This window comes from Balaenoptera borealis (assembly GCF_965194805.1).
Source record: "Balaenoptera borealis genome assembly, chromosome: 13".
In the NCBI taxonomy this organism is placed as follows: domain Eukaryota; kingdom Metazoa; phylum Chordata; class Mammalia; order Artiodactyla; family Balaenopteridae; genus Balaenoptera; species Balaenoptera borealis.
This window is the reverse complement of record NC_138870.1, coordinates 75,142,261-75,164,533: the sequence shown is the minus strand read 5'-3', so window position 1 is coordinate 75,164,533 and position 22,273 is coordinate 75,142,261. Positions and strand designations below refer to the sequence as shown.

Here is a 22,273-nt window from a genome sequence, read left to right as displayed (position 1 = left end):
TGCCCCCATCCACACACTGAGTTCAATCACACCCTCCTCACTTTCTTGCTAATCTCTCCCTTGTGAAAAATATACCCAAAACTCCATTTCTGGCACCAACATCTTGCTCAAGAACCTACAGTGAATCTGCAGTGTTTCTCTCCCAAAGAATAAACTACTCTTTCTAGCTTTTTATGACCAGTTTGATCTGCATCTGTCCACCTCCTGTTATGTCCTAACCACAGCCATGGAGTCCCCAGAAGTATCCTTTTCCTTTTTCTTTTTTTATGCTTTTGCAAATGCTACTTGGCCAGCCTAGAATGTTCACATCTACCCACCATGCCTTTCTATGTTTTTCTTCTAATCAAGTTGCTGTATAATCTTTAAGAAAGGAATCAATCCTCCTTCCTTTCTTAGAGCCTCCTCTGATACTGAACTCTCCTCCAAACTGCTTAATAACCTTGCATCTAAATCCTTGATCAACCAATAAGCTTTTGCAATAGCACTCCCTTTTGCTACCACGATTATAGGTTTGTGTTCCTAAGCAAATTTCTTTAGCTCAATTGTTAATTCCTTGATGATACAGAATAGGGTGTCATATGTCATTCACATAAAGTGTGTTTTCAAATATATGATGAGAAATGTGTCTTTCCCATCAAAATCGCTTCCAGTTCCCCTCCTGCCTGCTCTCCCTTTGGCCACTTCTAGAAAGCAAAGCAAGATAAAAAAGCAAAGCACCTGTTTATTATTTCATATTTATCTACCTGATAAAATCTAAAGCACTGGCATACTCTCCTTACTAAATAAAATAAATTCCAACACATGGCAGTATTAGTGTTCCATGTCTTCAGTGTCTATGCCCAATTCAGCCAAATCATTTTCAGAAAGACAAATCGTTTGCTTTCCTATGCATAATAGATTCATATATAAAACTTTGCTGATGGAGATTATTCCTGGTGAAATTTAAATCTGGCACTGTTCCCTGTGCTTTCATATTATTCTACCTTTCAATTTGAATGCCTTATGTAAACCTAGAGCTAGCAGCAGAGTCTCTGCTGGATTCTCCCTTTGGCTTGCTGGCCTAGCTGTTTACCCCCAGCCTCTGTTTTCCAGTCACAGTGGTTCTTGAATCAGTGTCTGTGATACACAGAACTGAGGGTGGCTCAGAAACTCTAAACTTCAGGAAGCAGGAGCCACCTTTCCAGGTTACTATGAGGCCGACACCAACATGGCTCCTTCCCAAAGTTTGAAAGTAGGGGGATAGGGAAAAGCACCTTGCCTTGCTCTTTCTCTCAACTTCTAGAACATGCCTTACTCTTTGAGTCCTAGTCATGAAGAGAGCAAAACTTGATATCCCCTTGAAGGATATTTTATCCTATCTAAAAGTGTCATAAGACATTCGGTCCACACAAAAATGTCCTTAAAATCTGGTCCTGTCCAAAACATCCGTAAGACATGTGGTTCATGCCAAAAGGTCCTTGAAATTTGGTCCTATCCAAAATGTCCATGAGCATATTTGGTCTGTGCCAAATGATTTTGGACAGGACCAAATATCAAAGACCTTTTGGTATGGGCCAAATGTCTTATGGACACTTTAGACAGGACCAAGTATCTGTTAAGCTTGATATCCTACTTCTGATTTCCATTTTCTTTTTCCCAGTCCCTGGACATGAAAAAGGGGTAAGCTTTTTTTTCTCTAGCTACCCTTTTTCTTCCCAGTTTTAACAGTGGACTGGGCACTCTAAGAACTAGAGTCCCTAGGTTTTGGCCCTTGTCATATTGAAAGAGAGCACATCCTCCTTACACATAAAGCCAGCCTCTCATCAGTATTATCTTACAAAGAGGCTAAGTCTCAGTCTTCTCCTGCTGTAAACCAGATTTTGCAGAGCAAATTAAGACCCAGCACTTTAATATTTGAAAATTAAATATCTGGATTTATTATGCATGAATTAGATAGAATACTTCTTTTTTCTAAATGACAGAAAAAATTCTTCCCAAATGTACTTCTGTGTGAAGGCACTGGTTTTCATAATTAAATCCTAATAGTGTGTAGCTATAAAGTTATATTTTTTATAGAGTCATATGTCATATGTGTGGTTATAAAAATGCAAAGTTCAAGCTTCAATGTTCGATGCAGTTACCCTACATGTCTTAAAAGAAGTTAAAAATACCAGCTTCCTATATATCATTATTCTGAGCAATAATTGTTGTTACTATTACTTATCTATTGTACCCTAAAATTTTTTGCTCAGAACAATGACATTAATAATATACTGCTGGAATTTTAAGAAATGAAAGCAGCCTGCTAACTCTTTCATTACTCTCTCTTTTCCTTTTAATTCAATGCTCATTCATTCAGCATTTATTAAAAACCTACTTTGAATCAAACCCTTCATGGGGTGAAGCAATAGAGACGAAAGGTAATAAACATAGGTTCTCTACTAGAGGAGCTCACATATTTATTGTTTTTGCTATACTCCTCCTTACTTTCATTTAATTTCATAATATAATATCTTCCCAAATATATAGCAAGTATTTCTCTGAATGAGTACAAATGAATAGCAGAGTCTAATAGAAGTCATTACCCCAAAACAGTAATGCTCCACTATTCATTCATATGTTCAGTTGTTCATTCAAATTTTCATATGTTCATTTGTTCATTCATTCATTCAGGAAATGTTATTAAAGCAGTTACTGTGAGTTAACTGCTTTAGTTGGCCTCTGGGCATAAGCCATATATCTTGGCCTTCAAAGTGATGCCAGTCTACTGACTTAGTGTACATGATAGTGCCATAATAAAGGATTATGAATATGACACGGGGTGGGTGTTGGGGGTGAGATGGGAACCCTTCACAGAGGAATGGATAACGTGAATTGATGTTGAAGGAAGAGAAGGTCATAAAATATTTAAGTAGGGAGGGGCAGTCTCGTTCAAGTGAATTGTATACACAGAGGCATGGAGGCTGAGAAAACGTAATTTTTTTAAGCTTGGAATGTAGAGTATGTCAAAGAGCCTACTGCAGTTTTGTTGGGCATAAAAATGTGCCCAGTGAAAACACGACATTCCCTAGCGTTCCTTGCAAATAAGGGTGAAGAACAGCAGTGCAGCCCAGGCCTGGTCAGTGAGTTAAAAGTGTTCCTTGTCAAGTGAGGCTCCAGGCAAACTCCTTAAAAGCAGAGCTGGCTCAGCTGGGATGGGCCTTTTGCCCTTTTCCCTTCCTGTTCTCCCTGCCTGGAATGTAAACATGATGCCCAGAGGAAGGACAACGCCATATCACCACAAGGTAACAAGCCAGTGCTAAGGATGGTTGAGCAGAAAGATGCAAGGAGCCTGCAGCCCCGAGATAGGAGAGAACAGCTCGGTGGACCCTGCGCAGTCTATCACAGACTTCTCACCACCAGAGGGGAAATGCCTTAAGTAGTTTTAGTTAAGCCATTGTTTTTCAGATTTGTGTTACTTGGGCAAACTGATGGTGTGAACCTGAGCAGACTAGACGAGGCCAACCATAAGGAGCCCTGCACAGTTGTAGAGTTTGAACTGTGTCTGGTAGAGGTTCTTTTTTTTTTAATTTAAGAAAAGATCAGTTTATTAAAAGACCATAACCTCTTAAAATCACAAGTGTAAAACCATCAGGGAACCAGGCGGCTCGTGGGGGCCATGTGGAGATGCAAACACATAGCACTTCTTCCTCTTTCTGCTTCTGAATGTCAACCAGTAAGTTATTTACCTGAACTCTTTATGTTGTTTTTTTTGTAGAGGTTCTTAAACTCCAGTATGTTTGAGAACCACTGGAAGTGTCTGTTAAACACGCACTTTTCTGAGCCACACCCTCACAAATTCTGATTCTGATTCTAGCAGTCCGGGTGGCACACAGGAATTTCAACTTTAGTTTCTGATGCTGGTCCTAAGACCACATTTAAACAAACAAACCAAACTCCACAAATGACAAAAAAATAAAAATTTTCTCAAATGTGTGGAAGTGGAGCAGTTGATGCATTTGATGCACTGGGTAGTCTTTCTGTTTCTCTTTCTCTTCCTTCCCATTTTCCTACCACTCATGGGGACACAAAACTGCTGCCCACAGTTTACAAATCCATATCTGTGACATCTATGTTCAGGCATAAGATTGATGAAGAAAGTATTTTATGTTTCATTAGTAGTAGTTCAATAGTTTCACTATTTCCTTAAATAGCACTTATCAAACTACTGTTCTAAGAACTTTAACAAGTACTAACTCATTTAATTTTTATAAAACTCTACATGGTAGGAACTACTATTACCCCAACTCATAGATGTGAAAACTTAGCGACAGAGATGGTAAACAGCTAGGTCACACAGCTATTAAATGACTATGCTGCATCTCTAATCCTTGGCCATCATAGACTTATTATTTGCAGTTCCAACTACTTATCAGTGATCACAAAATTTCCATGATTTATTCAACTATAATGAGAATAAAGACATTACTACCCCTTTCTCGCTCTCCGGCCATCTTGGCAGCTGCTCTTGGTTGGGGGCATACCGCACCTAAGGCAGGAAGACGGTGGCCACAAAGAAGACGAAAAAGTCACTGGAGTCGATCAACTCTAGGCTCCAACTGGTTACAAAAAGTGGAAAGTACGTGCTGGGGTACAAGCAGACTCTGAAAATGATCAGACACGGCAAAGCGAAACTGGTCATCCTTGCCAACAACTGCCCAGCCTTGAGGAAATCTGAAATAGAGTATTATGCCATGTTGGCCAAAACTGGTGTCCATCACTACAGTGGCAATAATATTGAATTGGGCACAGCATGTCAAAAATACTACAGAGTATGCACACTGGCTATCATTGATCCAGGTGATTCTGGTATTATTAGAGGCATGCAAGAACAGACTGGTGAAAAGTAAATCATGTACAATTTTTCTTTAATAAAATTGGCCAGAGCTTGTTTTAAAAATTAAAAAAAAAAAAAAAGACATTACTACCATATGGCTCTTCTGAGACGTAAACATCTGGAGAAACAAAGATTTTGTAATGAAAGCATCTAGCATAAATTTATATCTCATGGGCTGTGATGTTGGTTTTGATAAGCAAGTTACCTTGCTAGCCTAGCTAATCCCCAAACATCTGTTTCTTAGTTTCTTAATTTCTGGGTTTTATGAATTTGATAATACTCAAAATTTACTTTGGAGCTGTAACCAAAGTAAATATTATGGGTCTACAGTAGCATTTCCCCAAATATTTTTTCTCTTAAACATTTGTTCCACAAGATGCTAGATTTTAAACAGCCTTCCTGCTTAAATAAATTTGAAAAATATTAGGCTATACAAAGTCTTTACTACAGGATTTATCAGAACCTGAATATGAACAAGCCCATTGTAAATCTGCAAAAGAGAAATATATATAGCATTTTCCCAAACTTTGACCACAGAGGCCTTTTTCTCCTGGGTTTTTAGTGGTAGTGTTGTTCCACAGAACACAATTCTGGAAATGATTTCTTACTGTGCATTCAAATTTAAGATTTTTATTTTGTTCAACTTGAAGTAACATATTTTGACAGAACTATTCATAAAAGATTTTTGCAAGCTGTGGGTATGTGTAGTCATGTAGATCACAGAATAGAGGAAGAATAAAAAGAGAGAATGAAAACCTGTTAAATATAACTTTCCTTACCATCACAAGAAAAGTATTGTTTAATTTCTAAATATTCATATTAGTTTCTAAATTCCTTATAATCTGTTTTAGCATTTTGCTCTAAAATTTTTCTATTCCTGCCTTTGAAGTGTTCTGTTGTTTTCCCTTTGAGCTCTTCAAGATCTAGTGTTTCGTGTATTTCCCTGCTCTTTTTTCTTTCTCTAATCATAAAGCTATAACTATAAAACATAAACGAGAGATTCATCACCTTCATCCAGCCAGGAGACATCTTTTTTCATCATCTGAAGTAAGAGGGAGAAGCAATCTTTATGTATGCAGGATAAAAACCAAACCATATTTTTCTTAATGAGCTAAATAAGCAGAGAAATGCTTCTTATTGAGAAACTGTATGGTAAATAGTAAATAAATATGGCTGAACTTCTATGCTAAGGAAAATGCTCTCATTAATGTTGGTGCTTTACCATTTCAGTTTCGTCAAACAGGAAACACGATTTTAATAATTTGATTCTGTAAACTCAAAACTCTGAAAGGATTGCTGGATTTAAGAAGAGGTGCAATAAAGCATTCATTATGAATATTTTTCAATTAAATATTTCAGCTGTTTGAAAAAAGAACTTACCATTTACAGGTAGTAAAGGACTGATTAAGTCAACCAATTTAGTCTGGCTTATCTGTGGGCTTACTATCAAATCATTTACTTTTCACACAGTCTGATTAAAAATATTTCTCAACTGAATTCAGATTTTCTCTTCTCTTTGGGGAATATGTTTTTTAGGGAATGAATACTTTGGAGTATTATTCTCATGCTCCTTACTCTTCCCTGTGTATGAGTGTGTTTGAGTGTGTGTGTGTGATTTCTTTCTTCTGTTTTTATTGTTAAAAGGTCACTTTTTTAATATGTGAGATTTGTGTTCATTATTTTATTTTTTAAGAAAGGAGATAGCTATATATTATTAACATTAATTACTACTGTTTTTCACTCATTTCCAAATATGTCATGTAAAGAGGATACAAAGATGAATTAAAAGTACTCCAATTTACCCAAAGAAATAGTCTATCCTTTGCATAGATAAGCAGTAACAGAATTACAAATCCTATCCATTAAATTATAAGGTGTCCTCTAATAAAGCAGAGTGCTTACTTCTCCAATCTCTTTGAACAAAAATTCCCAATCCTCTGTTTACTGTGATGGAATATATATTAAATGAAATCCAGATATTGGCATATTCTTCATGTCTTCTGTCCTAAGCCCCATATCTTTCTATAGGTATCACCAAACTCTGGTTTCCTAACAAAAAATGGTCATCTCATGCAAATAATTAATCAATCTACCAAAGTTTTTCAGTGTCCTGTTGGAAATGTATCCAAGACCAGCTGGGTGAGTCAGAGCATAATGCTAAAAGGCCAATGTCTTATAATCCCAATCAATCAAAGAACAACATATGAGATATATACTATGTACTTGTCATTACATAATAATCAATAATTGGTGTTCCAGGCTAATTTTTCATTGAGATTATTTACCTTTTTGCTTGAACTTAGCTTGGATTTCTAACCAGAGCCAATTGCCTCATAAATGCATACCCAAGAAATACGTGGCAAATCATTGTTTTTATCTAGATTGTTTAAAGTTTGGATTCAGAATTTGTATTTTAGTCTTAAATCTATATAGCTAATTATTATTACATCAACAGTTGTTGATGTCTAGGGCTGTGCCTTTCAATATATAGGACACTAGCTATATGTAGCTACTGGGCACTCAAAATGTGGCTAAGTACAAAGTAAAATGTGCTGCAAATGCAAAATATATACTAGATTTAGAAGACAATACAAAAAAAAAAAAGAATGTAAAACACCTTACAATCAAATAAAAGGATGTAAAGCTTTTTATTTGACTAAGTATTGACATAATAATGTTTTGGATATATTGGGTCATAAATAAAATATACTATTAAGATTAATGATTGTCATCTGTTTTTGGTTTTGGTTTTTTTGTCTGTTTGCTTTTACTGTTTCTACTGTTTTAAGTACTTATGTCGCTTGTATTGTGGCTCACATTATATTTCTCTAATACATTTAACTTCCAAATGTAGAGCTGTATATTTCACCAGCAGTGTTCTAGAGCAGTGCTTTGTTTATAAAATATTTGAAATAGTACTATTAGTTAATATTTTTAAGAGGCTGAAAGTATTGTATGATCAGTAATTTTAAAGAGACAATAAAAACTGAGAATTTTAATTTAAATTTGGTTAAAAGACTTTAATTTTTAATAAATTCACCAATTAACTTTGGATAAATGTATACTAAGAAAACATTATTTTTTTCAACCACAATCTCTATTTGTTTACAAAATAAATAAGAATTTTTCCCCTAATTAAAATATGTAAGTTCCAAGGCACACTTTTTCTATCCTTGTATACATACCCAAATCTCTCAAATTACTGGAGTATCTGTTGACATAAAGAAATCTTCAAAGAGAAACATCCACCAATATCAAAACTACTTTGAGGGACTTCCCTGGTGGTGCAGTGGTTAAGAGTCCGCCTGCCAATGCAGGCGACACGGGTTCAAGCCCTGGTCCAGGAAGATCCCACATGCCACAGAGCAACTAAGCATGTGAGCCACAACTACTGAGCCTGCGCTATAGAGCCTGCAAGCCACAACTACTGAGTCAGGGTGCCACAACTACTGAAGCCCGCGCACCTAGAACCCGTGCTCTGCAACAAGAGAAGCCACCGCAATGAGAAGCCCACGCACCACAATGGCAACTAGAGAAAGCCCACATGCAGCAACGAAGACACAACATAGCCAAAAAAAAATAAAAAAATAAATTTATTTTTTTAAAAAACCTACTTTGAAAGAAATCAAATAAAGAATTGTATGTACACTAACCAAACCACAAGGGAGGCTTTCAGTTGCTACATGATATAATTGCTACAGTTTTTTTTTAATACTAAAAATATTTTATACTCAGAAACAAATAATTTTTAAAAGTAGTAAATTGAGACACTTGATGCAAAGTTCAATTAATATAACAGTTTCAAAAACCCAGACACACATAGTGATGAACTTGTCTACTTACAGAAATGGAAAAATGATAATAAAATGCAGGATATAAAGCAGTATTATAATATAATGCCATTTACGAATGTGTTCAGAAAAACAGAAGCAACCTAAAGTTGTATCAGTATAGCAATGGTTAACAATGGCTATCTCTGGGTAGTAGAACTACAGTTTAAGCAATTTTTGTTTGTTTTGTTTTGGGTATTCTTTTTTGTTGTTTATTTATCTGTATTTTCTAGTTTTTCAGTAGTGTATATATAATAAATGCATGATTAAAAAAATATATGAACTGTAATAGGCCTTATAAGAGGAAAAGAACTAAGAGATTGTGGGGGGAGCCATGCAGGTGGGCAATGAGAGGAGAACCAGGCATTGGTGAAAGGAGACTAAGAGAATGTTGTCATGGCAGCTAGTGTCTCTCCTGACATTTGGAGCCAGGTAGCCCTGTGTTCAAATATAAACTCTAAACTATGATCATTGACAAGGTTCTTAACATCTCCATGGCTGGCTGATAATAAAACTTACCTTGAAGGCATGTTGTGAAAATTACATGACATGGTTATGAAAAATAAGTAGTATCATGTTCCTCATAGAGTTGATGGCAAACCAGTGATGAGTAGGCTAATATAACCTCTAGTGTGATGGGTACTTTACTCTTCATCAAGGCCAGTGCCTTCCTGCACTCAGTCTAAAGTTCCTGCCACCACTACATAACCTGGGGGAAGGAGCAATGGAAAAATCAAGAGAATACACCCTTCTCCACCAGATGCCACCCAAATCCAAAACTCCAGCAGAGTGTCTGAAAATAATCCCTACTTTTAACTCTCTGTTTACATGAACCATTTCTGCCATTTATTTTAGGCAACAACTCATCTAACTAGTGAATAAATGTTGGTTTTATGTGTGCTACTTTTACGGTCGGTCAGAAATGAACTGACAGAATCGACAGGCACATTGACATCTACAGTCCAAAGGGGAGTGGGCAGCTTGCTGGGCAGAGAGCAAAAACTGAAGGTGTTCAAAATATCTTGGATGTTTCTGAAAGAGGATTATTGAGGAGAAGGTAGGCCATATGCCCCTTGAGTTCTTCTCAAATCTAAATATTTATGATTCTATGATTTTTACTTTGGTACATGATTAAGATTTTTAGACTTTATAAGCAGTTTTTTTTTATTCATTAATTATACATACACTTAAAATATTTTATTCATGTTACTGCTTTTTGGTGCTTTTCTCTTTCATGGTGTGGTGTGCCTTTGCAAGCTTCCTTTTATATGCTTTCACAGCTGGTCAACTCCCATCTGACTTACAGTCTTTTCACTAGATTAATATCTTCAGTCTGATTATAGCCAAATTTTGCAAATCTAAAAGGCATTTTTCCTCTTTAAAATATCTTTTCACGTCCTCCTGATGTGGACCTAACTTCTTGATTCTGAACAAGCAATCTCATTTCCCTTATTTCCAAGTGCTCAAGGGACTGAGCCTATAATACTGATAACTAATAAATTATTGATGAACAAATTATGGTCAGATGTTCACCTACAGTGTTGTTGACTTTTAAGTTCAGATGCAAAGATGATTTATCTTTAATTTGAAAGGTTGTTCATATTTATAAACTAGGTTATGATATTTTCTTCCTTAGATGTGAATATGTAAGTAACAGAAATTAATGTATTTACTTTGATACATTTGTTCACCTTTGACATTTGGAGCCTTAAACTTTATTTTTGAAGTGTAAAAGCTACCTCTTTAGAGCTAAGGAAGAAAGGAGAGTTTAATTTAATAGTCAAATGCCAAAACATTACGTAAAAATCAAATTAGAGACAGAAGGATTTTCTTGCCTTTCAACAGAGCCTCACCCTGAAGAAACCTTGGCAGATTTGTATGCCAAGTCTACTATTAAGAAGGGAGAAATAACATTCACAGAAAGGCACACATGATGAAAAGGCAGAGGGCTATGGACCACATGACAGAACATGATAAAACCACAGAAAAACAACTAAATGAAGTGGAGATAGGCAACCTTCCAGAAAAAGAATTCAGAATAATGATAGTGAAGATGATCCAGGACCTCAGAAAAAGAATGGAGGCAAAGATCGAGAAGATGCAAGAAATGTTTAACAAAGACCTAGAAGGGGAGCTGTGGGAAGATGGCGGAAGAGTAAGACGCGGAGATCACCTTCCTTCCCACAGATACATTAGAAATACATCTACACGGGGAACTGCTCCTACAGAACACCCACTGAACGCTGGCAGAAGACGTCAGACCTCCCAAAAGGCAAAAAACTCCCCACATACTTGGGTAGGGAAAAAGAAAAAAGAAATAACAGAGACAAAAGAATAGGGACGGGACCTGCACCAGTGGGAGGGAGCTGTGAAGGAGGAAAAGTTTCCACACACTAGGAGCCCCTTCGCGGGCGGAGACTGCGGGTGGCAGAGGGGGTAAGCTTCGGAGCCACGGAGGAGAGCACAGCCACAGGGGTGCGGAGGGCAAAGCGGAGAGATTCCTGCACAGAGGATCGGTGCCGAGCAGCACTCACCAGCCCGAGAGGCTTGTCTGCTCACCCGCCGGGGCGGGCGGGGCTGGGAGCTGAGGCTCGGGCTTCGGTCAGATGGCAGGGAGAGGACTGGGGTTGGCGGCGTGAACACAGCCTGAAGGGGTTAGCGCACCACAGCTAGACGGGAGAGAGTCCGGGAAAAAGTCTGCAGCTGCCGAAGAGGCAAGAGACTTTTTCTTCCCTCTTTGTTTCCTGGTGCGCAAGGAGAGGGGATTCAGAGTGCCACCTAAACGAACTCCAGAGACGGGCATGAGACGCTAAGGCTGCTGCTGCTGTCACCAAGAAGCCTGTGTGCGAGCACAGGTCACTCTCCACACCGCCCCTCCTGGGAGCCAGTGCTGCCCGCCACGGCCAGGCTCCCATGATCCGGGGACAACTTCCCCAGGAGAACGCACGGCGCGCCTAAGGCTGGTGCAACGTCACGCCGGCCTCTGCCGCCGCAGGCTTGCCCCACATCCGTATCCTTCCCTCTCCCCCGCCCGAGTGAGCCAGAGCCCCCGAAGCAGCTGCTCCTTTAACCCCGTTCTGTCTGGGCAGGGAACAGATGCCCTCAGGTGACCTACACGCAGAGGCGGGTCCAAATCCAAAGCTGAACCCCGGGAGCTGTGCGAACAAAGAAGAGAAAGGGAAATCTCTCCCAGCAGCCTCAGAAGCAGCGGATTAAAACTTCACAAACAACTTGATGTGCCTGCATCTGCTGAATACCTGAATAGACAACGAATCATCCCAAATTCAGGAGGTGGACTTTGGGAGCAGGATATATTAATTTTACCCCTTTTCCTTTTTTTGTGAGTGTATATGTGTATGCTTCTGGGTGAGATTTTGTCTGTATAGCTTTGCTTCATAATAGCTTTATTTTATTTCATTTTATTTTATCCTCTTTCTTCCTTTCTTTCTTTCTTTCTTTCTTTCTTTCTTTCTTTCTTTCTTTCTTTCTTTCTTTCTTTCTTTCTTTCTATTTTTTCTCCCTTTTACTCTGAGCCGTGTGGAGGAAAGGCTCTTGGTGCTCCAGCCAGGCATCAGGGCTGTGCCTCTGAGGTGGGAGAGCCAACTTCAGGACACTGGTCCACAAGAGACCTCCCAGCTCCACGTAATACCAAATGGCGAAAATCTCTCAGAGATCTCCATCTCAACATCAAGACCCAGCTTCACTCAACGACCACCAAGCTACAGTGCTGGACACCCTATGCCAAACAACTAGCAAGACGGGAACACAGCCCTATCCATTAGCAGAGAGGCTGCCTAAAATCATAATAAGGCCACAGACACCCCAAAACACACCACCAGACGTGGACATGCCCACCAGAAAGACAAGATCCAGCCTCATCCACCAGAACACAGGCACTAGTCCCCTCCACCAGGAAGCCTACACAACCCACTGAACTAACCTTAGCAACTGGGGACAGACAACAAAAACAACGGGAAATATGAACCCGCAGCCTGTGAAAAGGAGACACCAAACACAGTAAGGTAAGCAAAATGAGAAGACAGAAAAACACACAGCAGATGAAGGAGCAGGGTCAAAACACACCAGACCTAACAAATGAAGAGGAAATAGGTAGTCTACCTGAAAAAGAATTCAGAATAATGATAGTAAGGATGATCCAAAATCTTGGAAATAGAATAGACAAAATGCAAGAAACATTTAACAAGGACGTAGAAGAACTAAAGAGGAAGCAAGCAATGATGAAAAACACAATAAATGAAATTAAAACTACTCTAGATGGGATCAACAGCAGAATAACTGAGGCAGAAGAAAGGATAAGTGACCGGGAAGATAAAATGGTGGAAATAACTACTGCAGAGCAGAATAAAGAAAAAAGACTGAAAAGAACTGAGGACAGTCTGAGAGACCTCTGGGACAACATTAAAGGCACCAACATTCGAATTATAGGGGTCCCAGAAGAAGAAGAGAAAAAGAAAGGGACTGAGAAAATATTTGAAGAGATTATAGTTGAAAACTTCCGTAATATGGGAAAGGAAATAGTTAATCAAGTCCAGGAAACACAGAGAGTCCCATACAGGATAAATCCAAGGAGAAACACGTCAAGACACATATTAATCAAACTATCCAAAATTAAATATAAAGAAAACATATTAAAAGCAGCAAGGGAAACACAACAAATAACACACAAGGGAATCCCCATAAGGTTAACAGCTGATCTTTCAGCAGAAACTCTGCAAGCCAGGAGGGAGTGGCAGGATGTACTTAAAGTGATGAAGGAGAAAAACCTACAACCAAGATTACTCTACCCAGCAAGGATCTCATTCAGATTTGATGGAGAAATTAAAGCCTTTACAGACAAGCAAAAGCTGAGAGAGTTCAGCACCACCAAACCAGCTTTACAACAAATGCTAAAGGAACTTCTCTAGGCAAGAAACACAAGAGAAGGAAAACACCTACAATAACAAACCCAAAACATTTAAGAAAATGGGAATAGGAACATACATATGGATAATTACCTTAAACGTAAATGGATTAAATGTTCCCACCAAAAGACACAGACTGGCTGAATGGATACAAAAACAAGACCCATATATATGCTGTCTACAAGAGACCCATTTCAGACCTAGAGACACATACAGACCGAAAGTGAGGGGATGGAAAAAGATATTCCATGCAAATGGAAATCAAAAGAAAGCTGGAGTAGCAATTCTCATATCAGACAAAATAGACTTTAAAATAAAGACTATTACAAGAGACAAAGAAGGACACTATATAATGATCAAGGGATCGATCCAAGAGGAAGGTATAACAATTGTAAACATTTATGCACCCAACATAGGAGCACCTCAATACATAAGGCAAATACTAACAGCCATAAAAGGGGAAATCGACAGCAACACAATCATAGTAGGGGACTTTAACACCCCACTTTCACCAATGGACAGACCATCCAAAATGAAAATAAATAAGGAAACACAAGCTTTAAATGATACATTAAGCAAGATGGACTTAATTGATATTTACAGGACATTCCACCCAAAAACAACAGAATACACATTTTTCTCAAGTGCTCATGGAACATTCTCCAAGATACATCGTATCTTGGGTCAAAAATCAAGCCTTGGTAAATTTAAGAAAATTGAAATCGTATCAAGTATCTTTTCCGACCACAACGCTATGAGACTAGATATCAATTACAGGAAAAGATCTGTAAAAAATACAGACACATGGAGACTACACAATACACTACTTAATAACAAAGTGATCACTGAAGAAATCAAAGGGGAAATCAAAAAATACCTAGAAACAAATGACAATGGAGACACGACGACCCAAAACCTATGGGATGCAACAAAAGCAGTTCTAAGAGGGAAGTTTATAGCAATACAAGCCTACCTCAAGAAACAGGAAACATCTCGAATAAAGAACCTAATCTTGCACCTAAAGCAATTAGAGAAAGAAGAACAAAAAACCCCAAAGCTAGCAGAAGGAAGGAAATCATAAAGATCAGATCAGAAATAAATGAAAAAGAAATGAAGGAGACAATAGCGAAGATCAATAAAACTAAAAGCTGGTTCTTTGAGAAGATAAACAAAATTGATAAACCATTAGCCAGACTCATCAAGAGAAAAAGGGAGAAGACTCAAATCAATAGAATTAGAAATGAAAAAGGAGAAGTAACCACTGACACTGCAGAAATACAAACGATCATGAGAGATTACTACAAGCAACTCTATGCCAATAAAATGGACAACCTGGAAGAAATGGACAGATTCTTAGAAATGCACAACCTGCCGAGACTGAACCAGGAAGAAATAGAAAATATGAACAGACCAATCACAAGCACTGAAATTGAAACTGTGATTAAAAATCTTCCAACAAACAAAAGCCCAGGACCAGATGGCTTCACAGGCGAATTCTATCAAACATTTAGAGAAGAGCTAACACCTATCTTTCTCAAACTCTTCCAAAATATTGCAGAGGGAGGAATACTCCCCAACTCATTCTACGAGACCACCATCACCCTGATACCAAAACCAGACAAAGATGTCACAAAGAAAGAAAACTACAGGCCAATATCACTGATGAACATAGATGCAAAATTCCTCAACAAAATACTAGCAAACAGAATCCAACAGCACATTAATAGGATCATACACCATGATCAAGTGGGGTTTATTCCAGGAATGCAAGGATTCTTCAATATACGCAAATCAATCAATGTGATACATCATATGAACAAACTGAAGGAGAAAAACCATATGATCATCTCAATAGATGCAGAGAAAGCTTCCGACAAAATTCAACACCCATTTATGATGAAAGCCCTGCAGAAAGTAGGCATAGAGGGAACTTTCCTCAACATAATATAGGCCATATATGACGAACCCACAGCCAACACAATGGAATGTTCTTGTGGGAAACACAAGAGAAGAAAAGGACCTACAAAAACAACCCCCAAACAATTAAGAAAATGGTCATAGGGACATACATATCAATAATTACCTTAAAAGTGAATGGACGAAATGCTCCAACCAAAAGACACAGGCTTGCTGAATGGATACAAAAACAAGACCCATCTATATGCTGTCTACAAGAGACCCACTGCAGACCTAGGGACACATACAGACTGAAAGTGAGGGGTTGGAAAAAGATATTCCATGCAAATGGAAATCAAAAGAAAGCTGGAGTAGCAATACTCATATCAGATAAAATAGACTTTAAAATAAAGAATGTTACAAGAGACAAGGAAGGACACTACATAATGATCAAGGGATCAATCCAAGAAGAAGATATAACAATTATAAATATATATGCACCCAACATAGGAGCACCTCAATACATAAGGCAAATTTTAACAGCTACAAAAGAGGAAATAGACAGTGATACAGTAATAGTGGGGGACTTTAACATCTCACTTACACCAATGGACAGATCAACCAAAATGAAAATAAATAAGGAAACAGAAGCTTTAAATGACACAATAGACCAAATAGATTTAATTGATATTTATAGGACATTCCATCAAAAAACAGCAGATTACACTTTCTTCTCAAGAGTGCATGGAACATTCTCCACGATAGATCACATCTTGGGTCACAAATCAAGCCTCAGTAAATTTAGGAAAATTGAAATCATATCAAGCATCTTTTACCAATTTTCTAGGTTCCACATACATGCATTAATATACGATATTTGTTTTTCTCTTTCTGACTTACTTCACTCTGTATGACAGTCTCTAGATCCATCCACGTCTCAACAAATGACTCAGTTTCCTTCCTTTTTATGGCTGAGTAATATTCCATTGTATATATGTACCACCACATCTTTATCCATTCATCTGTCGATGGGCATTTAGGTTGCTTCCATGACCTGGCTATTGTAAATAGTGCTGCAATGAACATTGGGGTGCATGTGTCTTTTTGAATTATGGTTTTCTCTGGGTATATGCCCAGTAGTGGGATTGCTGGATCATATGGTAATTCTATTTTTAGTTTTTTAAAGAACCTCCATACTCTTCTCCATATTGGCTGTATCAATTTACATCCCCACCAGCAGTGCAAGAGGGCTCCCTTTTCTCCATTCCCTCTCCAGCATTTGTTGTTTTTAGATTTTCTGATGATGCCCATTCTAACTGGTGTGAGGTGATACCTCATTGTAGTTTTGATTTGCATTTCTCTAATAATTAGTGATACTGAGCAGCTTTTCATGTGCTTCTTGGCCATCTGTATGTCCTCTTTGGAGAAATGTCTATTTAGGTCTTCTGACCATTTTTGGATTGGGGTGTTTGTTTTTTTAATATTGAGCTGAATGAGCTGTTTATATATTTTGGAGATTAATCCTTTGTCCGTTGATTCGTTTGCAAATATTTTCTCCCATTCTGAGGGTTGTCTTTTCGTCTTGTTTATGGTTTCCTTTGCTGTGCAAAAGCTTTGAAGTTTCATTAGGTCCCATTTGTTTATTTCTGTTTTTATTTCCATGACTCTAGGAGGTGGATCAAAAAAGATCTTGCTGTGATTTATGTCAAAGAGTGTTCTTCCTATGTTTTCCTCTAAGAGTTTTATAGTGTCCGTTCTTACATTTAGGTCTCGAATCCATTTTGAGTTTATTTTTGTGTATGGTGCTAGGGAGTGTTCTAATTTCATTCTTTTACATGTAGCTGTCCAGTTTTCCCAGCACCACTTATTGAAGAGACTGTCTTTTCTCCATTGTATATCCTTGCCTCCTTTGTCATAGATTAGTTGCCCATAGGTGCGTGGGTTTATCTCTGGGCTTTCTATCTTGTTCCATTGATCTATGTTTCTGTTTTTGTGCCAGTACCATATTTTCTTGATTACTGTAGCTGTGTAGTATAGTCTGAAGTCAGGGAGTCTGATTCCTCCAGCTCCGTTTTTTTCCCTCAAGACTGCTTTGGCTATTCGGGGTCTTTTGTGTCTCCATACAAATTTTAAGATGATTTGTTCTAGTTCCATTAAAAAATGCCATTGGTAATTTGATAGGGATAGCATTGAATCTGTAGATTGCTTTGGGTTGTATAGTCATTGTCACAATATTGATTCTTCCAATCCAAGAACATGGTATATCTCTCCATCTGTTGGTATCATCTTTAATTTCTTTCATCAGTGTCTTATAGTTTTCTGCATAGAGGTCTTTTGTCTCCCTAGGTAGGTTTATTCCTAGGTATTTTATTCTTTTTGTTGCAATGGTAAATGGGAGTGTTTCCTTAATTTCGTTTTCAGATTTTTCATCATTAGTGTATAGGAATGCAAGAGATTTCTGTGCATTAATTTTGTATCCTGCAACTTTACCACATTCATTGATTAGCTCTAGTAGTTTTCTGGTGGCATGTATAAGATTCTCTATGTATAGTATCATGTCATCTGCAAACAGTGACAGTCTTACTTCTTCTTTTCCAATTTGTATTCCTTTTTTTTTTTTTAATTTTATTTATTTATTTATTTCCTTATGGCTGTGTTGGGTCTTCGTTTCTGTGCGAGGGCTTTCTCCAGTTGCGGCAAGCGGGGGCCACTCTTCATCGCGGTGCGCAGGCCTCTCACTATCGCGGCCTCTCTTGTTGCGGAGCACAGGCTCCAGATGCGCAGGCTCAGTAATTGTGGCTCACGGGCCTAGTTACTCCGTGGCATGTGGGATCTTCCCGGACCAGGGCTCGAACCCGTGTTCCCTGCATTGGCAGGCAGATTCTCAACCGCTGCGCCACCAGGGAAGCCCCCGTATTCCTTTTATTTCTTTTTCTTCTCTGATTGCCGTGGCTAGGACTTCCAAAACTATGTTGAATAATAGTGGTGAGAGTGGACATCCTTGTCTTGTTCCTGATCTTAGAGGAAATGCTTTCAGGTTTTCACCATTGAGAATGATGTTTGCTCTGGATTTGTCATATATGGCCTTTATTATGTTGAGGTAGGTTCCCTCTATGCCTACTTTCTGGAGAGTTTTTATCATAACTCGGTGTTGAATTTTGTCAAAAGCTTTCTCTGCATCTGTTGAGATGATCATATGGTTTGTACTCTTCAATTTGTTAATATGGTGTATCGCATTGATTGATTTGCGTATATTGAAGAATCCTTGCATTCCTGGGATAACTCCCATTTGATCATGGTGTATGATCCTTTTAATGTGTTGTTGGATTCTGTTTGTTAGTATTTTGTTGAGGATTTTTGCATCTATATTCATCAGTGATATTGGTCTGTAATTTTCTTTTTTTGTAGTATCTTTGTCTGGTTTTGGTATCAGGGCGATGGTGGCCTCATAGAATGAGTTTGGGAGTGTTCCTTCTTCTGCAATTTTTTGGAAGAGTTTGAGAAGGATGGGTGTTAGCTCTTCTCTAAATGTTTGATAGAATTCTCCTGTGAAGCCATCTGGTCCTGGACTTTTGTTTGTTGGAAGATTTTTAATCACAGTTTCCATTTCATTACTTGTGATTTGTCTCTTCATATTTTCTGTTTCTTCTTGGTTCTGTCTTAGAAGGTTATACCTTTCTAAGAATTTGTCCATTTCTTCCAGGTTGTCCATTTTATTGGCATAGAGTTGCTTGTAGTAGTCTCTTAGGATGCTTTGTATTTCTGCGGTGTCTGTTGTAACTTCTCCTTTTTCATTTCTAATTTTATTGATTTGAGTCCTCTCCCTCTTTTTCTTGTTGAGTCTGGCTAATGGTTTATCAATTTTGTTTATCTTCTCAAAGAACCAGCTTTTAGTTTTATTCATCTTTGCTATTGTTTTCTTTGTGTCTATTTCATTTATTTCTGATCTGATCTTTATGATTTCTTTCCTTTTACTAACTTTGGCTTTTGTTTGTTCTTCTTTCTCTAGTTCCTTTAGGTGTAAGGTTAGATTGTTTATTTGAGATTTTTCTTGTTTCTTGAGGTAGGCTTGTATAGCTATAAGCTTCCCTCTTAGAACTCCTTTTGCTGCATCCCATAGGTTTTGGATCATTGTGTTTTCATTGTCATTTGTCTCTAGGTATTTTTTGATTTCCTCTTTGATTTCTTCTGTGATCTCTTGGTTATTTAGTAATGTACTGTTTAGCCTCCGTGTATCTGTGGTTTTTTCCCTGTTATTCATTTCTAATCTCATAGCGTTGTGGTCAGAAAAGATGCTTGATATGATTTCAATTTTCTCAAATTTACTGAGGCTTGATTTGTGACCCAAGATGTGATCTATCCTGGAGAATGTTCTGTGCACACTGGAGAAGAAAGTGTAATCTGCTGTTTTTGTATGCAATGTCCTATAAATATCAATTAAATCTATGTGGTCTATTGTGTCATTTAAAGCTTTTGTTTCTTTATTTATTTTCATTTTGGATGGTGTGTCCATTGGTGTAAGTGAGGTTTTAAAGTCCCCCACTATTATTGTGTCACTGTCGATTTCCCCTTTTATAGCTGTTAGCATTTGCCTTATGTATTGAGGTGCTCCTATGTTGGGTGCATATATATTTATAATTGTTATATCTTCTTCTTGGATTGATCCCTTGATCATTATGTAGTGTCCTTCCTTGTCTCTTGTAACATTCTTTATTTTAAGGTCTATTTTTTCTGATATGAGTATTGCTACTCCAGCTTTCTTTTGATTTCCATTTGCATGGAATATCTTTTTCCAACCCCTCACTTTTAGTCTGTATGTGTCCCTAGGTCTGCAGTGGGTCTCTTGTAGACAGCATATAGATGGGTCTTGTTTTTGTATCCATTCAGCAAGCCTGTGTCTTTTGGTTGGAGCATTTAATCCATTCACATTTAAGGTAATTATCGATATGTATGTCCCTATGACCATTTTCTTAATTGTTTGGGGTTTGTTTTTGTAGGTCCTTTTCTTCTCTTGTGTTTCCCACTTACAGAAGTTCCTTTAGCATTTGTTGTAGAGCTGGTTTGGTGGTGCTGAATTCTCTTAGCTTTTGCTTCTCTGTAAAGCTTTTGATTTCTCCATCGAATCTGAATGAGGTCCTTGCCGGGTAGAGTAATCTTGGTTGTAGGTTCTTCCCTTTCATCACTTTAAGTGTATCTTGCCACTCCCTTCTGGCTTGTCGGGTTTGTGCTGAGAAATCAGCTGTTAACCTTATGGGAGTTCCCTTGTATGTTATTTGTCATTTTTCCCTTGCTGCTTTCAATAATTCTTCTTTGTCATTAATTTTTACCAATTTGATTACTATGTGTCTCGGCGTGTTTCTCCTTGCGTTTATCCTGTATGGGACTCTGCACTTCCTGGACTTGGGTGGCTCTTTCCTTTCCCATGTTAGGGAAGCTTTCGACTCTAATCTCTTCAGATATTTTCTCTGGTCCTTTCTCTCTCTCTTCTCCTTCTGGGACCCCTATAATGCGAATGTTGTTGTGTTTAATGTTGTCCCAGAGGTCTCTTAGGCTGTCTTCATTTCTTTTCATTCTTTTTTCTTTATTCTGTTCTGCAGCAGTGAATTCCACCATCTGTCTTCCAGGTCACTTATCCGTTCTTCTGCCTCAGTTATTCTGCTATTGATTCCTTCTAGTGTAGTTTTCATTTCAGTTATTGTATTGTTCATCTCTGTTTGTTTGTTCTTTAATTCTTCTAGGTCTTTGTTAAACATTTCTTGCATCTTCTCGATCTTTGCCTCCATTCTTTTTCCGGGGTCCTGGATCATCTTCACTATCATTATTATGAATTCTTTTTCTGGAAGGTTGCCTATCTCCACTTCATTTAGTTTTTTTTCTGGGGTTTTATCTTGTTCCTTCATCTGGTACATAGCCCTCTGCCTTCTCTTCTTGCCTATCTTTCTGTGAATGTGGTTTTTTTTTCACAGGCTGCAGGATTGTAGTTCTCCTTGCTTCTGTCTAATTACAGAGTTTTAAATTGTTTATGGACTCACTAGGAGAGCTGAAGAAACACACAGTAATATTTAAGTTTTAGGAGCACTTCAGGGAAATTCTCAGTCATTATTTTTTCAAATATTTATTCCCTTCTGTTTATACATTTTTCTTCTTCTGTGATTCCTGCTATTCACGTATTGATCTATTTTATCTCTTGAGTTTTCTATTTTCCATTTCAGTAATTTCTTAATGCCATTTGGATAATTTCTTCCATCAGTTCTTGCACCCTGCATATACATTCATTTTCAAGTATATATTTTTGATATACATTCTACATATGGAATTCTTCTATCATATTTTTCAAAACCATAATTTCCCCCTGGTCCTTTTAATCAATGTTTGTTTCCTACGTCATATTACCAGTATCTGCCCGTACTCCTTTGAGGATATTAAGCTTACTTTAAACCCTGTTTTCTCTGATATATTCATTGTTTTTCTTCTGGCATAAGCTCTTTAGTTTGCTGGTTTTGTTTTCTGTTGCATGCCTCAGATTCTCCTTATTCTTTCCTGTGTGCTTATATTTCACTAGGCATAGGAACTTACAATAGCAAGTGCGGTATGTAGTCTATCAGATGTTTGCCAATGTTCTTATACTTGTGTAATCTCCTCCGTTTGAGTGTGAGCTGGACCTAGCAATGCTAATCTAATGAGAATATGGCATGGGATGTCATTTTAAAGAACAGATTAGAAAAGACTCTGGGTTCTATCCTCTCCTGCTCCCTCACTTTCTTACTCTA

The 22,273-nt window shown here is 37.9% G+C and overlaps 1 pseudogene across 1 annotated transcript; it reads left to right on the top strand.

Annotated features, from left to right (window-relative positions):
* Positions 1-3,019: 3,019 nt before the first annotated feature.
* Positions 3,020-12,599, top strand: LOC309608727 (large ribosomal subunit protein eL30 pseudogene; annotated as a pseudogene). The gene is made up of 2 exons: positions 3,020-3,101; positions 4,513-12,599. The product of its transcript is annotated as a large ribosomal subunit protein eL30 pseudogene (transcript).
* Positions 12,600-22,273: the final 9,674 nt, after the last annotated feature.